A 2,948-nucleotide genomic window follows, 5' to 3' on the forward strand; every position below is an offset into this window, starting at 1 on the left:
GTGCCTGAAAATAGGCTAACTTCCGTCAACATAACCAACGTGACCACCTGCTTGCACAGGGAGCGTGCTGGGGACTATTTTCAGAAGCTGCGTAATATCATTGCGCCTGCTGTGATATTAAATAATATTTAAGAAAATAGCAACTTTTCATTTTCCGTCGGTCTTAGTACACGATGTAACTACAGAAGAGTCAAGTTTTAAATAGGAAAAATATAAAAACTCTTTGGTCATTTTTGAGCGAGATGCTAACGGTCTAATCAGATTCAATGATCTATGCTAAGCTACAGCTAAAAGTGCTACCGCCAGACCCGGAGATCGGCTGAATGGATTTGAAAACGGTAAAACTCAACTGTTTAACTCTAGGCGAGTTGGAAAATGAGCCTATTTTCAAAAATAGTGACATTCTTGGGTAAGCACACTGTAAGTACACATACTGTAAAATAAAGTGTAATGCCTAAACCTAATTAATATCACTCAGTACTTGTTTCTGCAAATACACTGTAAGGACATCTCAAAATAAAGTTTAACCACATTTTTGACTAAGCCTAATTTTCTATCCTAAGCAGTGTTGGGGAAAGTTACTTTTAAAAGTAATGCATTACAATATTGCGTTACTCCATAAAAAAGTATTAAAAAAAAATTTCAAAAAGTAACTCAGATATTCTCTTGTAAATTAAAAAGTAATGCGTTACTTTACTAGTTACTTGAAAAAAGTAATCTGATTATGTAACTCGCGTTACTTGTAATGCGTTACCCCCAACATGTCTACTTTCATGTCTACTTTATATATCAAACTTTCAATAACCATTTCAATTAATTAATTGTTTTCCATTATTTTCTAGCTGCTCAATTTCATAAAACCTTGCACCGCATTCAGCTTTCTACTAGAAACAAAGACCTCCAGTAGTGTAACAGGAAACAGACACCCCTCCACAGGTGAACATATGACCCCTAAACATCCCCACATGAAGTGGACACGAGGCCCGCGGCCCGATCCTCCCCTCAGAACAACTTTTATCTCAAATGCACTTTCATCTTTCTTTCATCCCATCTTTTTCTCTTTAATAAAGCAAGACGAATTCCATCTGCAGCTTCCTCTATATCTGTCTCCTTCTTTCTCCTCCACATGGATTTAAATTAAATTTGTAGTTCATGTAGTTCTGATGCTATAAATTCGGATTAGATGAGCTACGTTTGAATTTTCTACGATGACTTACAGCTGTAAATAGTGCACAGTTAAGATAATGAGAATTTTTCCTTCAGATTACATTGAAATTAAAATGAAATAAATATATTTATTTATAATATTCTCAATGTATTTCATATAATATTATGCCATATGAATATAATATTAGAAATATTATTTAAAAACTGTTCAAAACGGGGGGGTCAGTAAGATTTTTTTATGTTTTTAAAAGAAGTATCTTATGCTCAATAAGGCTGCATTCATTTGTTAAAAAAATACTGTAAAACAGTTATATTGTAAAATAGTATTACAATATAATAATAACAACTAATATATATATATATATACAAAGCTGAATTTTCAGCAGCCATTAGTCCAGTCTTTAGTGTAACATGATGCTTCAGAAATCATTCTAATATGAAACATTTCTTATTATTATCAATGTTGAAAAAAGTTTGCTGAAGCCATGATATTTTTTTCCAGGATATTTGAAAAGAGAAACGAAAGGAAAGTTTAAAAGAGAAACAGCATTTATTTGAAATACAAATCTTTTTAACATTGTATTTATTTTACTGTCAATTTTGATCAATTTAATGTGTCCTTGCTGAATAAAAGTATTCATTTCTTTAAAAAGATACTGACAATAAACTTCTGAAAGCTGGTGTGTATATACACATTTTACCAAATGCATTTATTAAATAAATGTATTAAATTATTTAGGCTATTCATATTCAATAAATGTAGCTGTTTATTAAATATTGGTCTTTCATATACAGTGGAGATCAAAATTATAGAACAACCTACATTTTCCTAAATTTAGAGGTCACTGCTTAGTCTTATTTAATGTTATCCTAACAGGAGTAAAAGTGCAGTGTTTAAACATATTTCATGAGTTAAATATATTCAGCACGGTATAAAAAAACAAATTAAATATTTGAAAAAGAACACTGATCAAAATTAGAGAACACTTAATTATACTTAATTAATGATCAGATAAATTTACTTAATTGTCTGACTATCCCCATTTCAACTGACAGCCTGACTTTCCAGTTCCATCACCCTTCAAATTGCGCAAATTGAAATTGCGAATTGAAAATAGGTCTACGCCTAATGGAAACGTGTCAATTTCGCAAAAACGCCCATATATCGCAAAAAAGTTTTTACGCTCGCATGAGGTGGTTTTTCAGGCAATGCGAAAAAGGAATAATTCGCAAAACTGCAATGGAAACGGCTTTTTCGCATTTACAGGTCACATGGCGTATGTAAAAAGTCATATGATCATTCTTCAATGTACTATAACCTCCAAGAAACACTTCATAAGTGGCCGCGCTCCAGTATAAGGGGCTTTCCCTTCTGATACGGCTGATTGTGGCCACAATGCTTGTGTTTATTCCAGAATCCAGTCGCGCCACGCACGTTTCTCACGTTTCTGAATGTGCTGCTTCTGTAAAGATACACGCATAAGCCTCCTTTGAATAAATATAGCCAAAATCCGTCAAAATCCCACCAAAATCCATTGGCATGACTTATCGCGAGAAGCAAAAGGTTACGTTTTAGTCGCATAACATTGGTTAATGGAAACACCGTCATTTCGCAATACTTTTTTATCAACATTTATAAAATATCGCCAAAGTTTTGCGCAAATCTGTAATGGAAACGCGCCTAATGGCTCACTCATTAAGTGACTTACCGCCAGTTACTGGTAGTTTAGTTGAGAAGTATGTTGAAAAGTATGCATTTTTCCCCTCAACATTTCTTATTT

This window comes from Sinocyclocheilus rhinocerous, unplaced genomic scaffold, assembly GCF_001515625.1.
Source record: "Sinocyclocheilus rhinocerous isolate Xijiao unplaced genomic scaffold, SAMN03320098_v1.1 scaffold269, whole genome shotgun sequence".
In the NCBI taxonomy this organism is placed as follows: Eukaryota; Metazoa; Chordata; class Actinopteri; order Cypriniformes; family Cyprinidae; genus Sinocyclocheilus; species Sinocyclocheilus rhinocerous.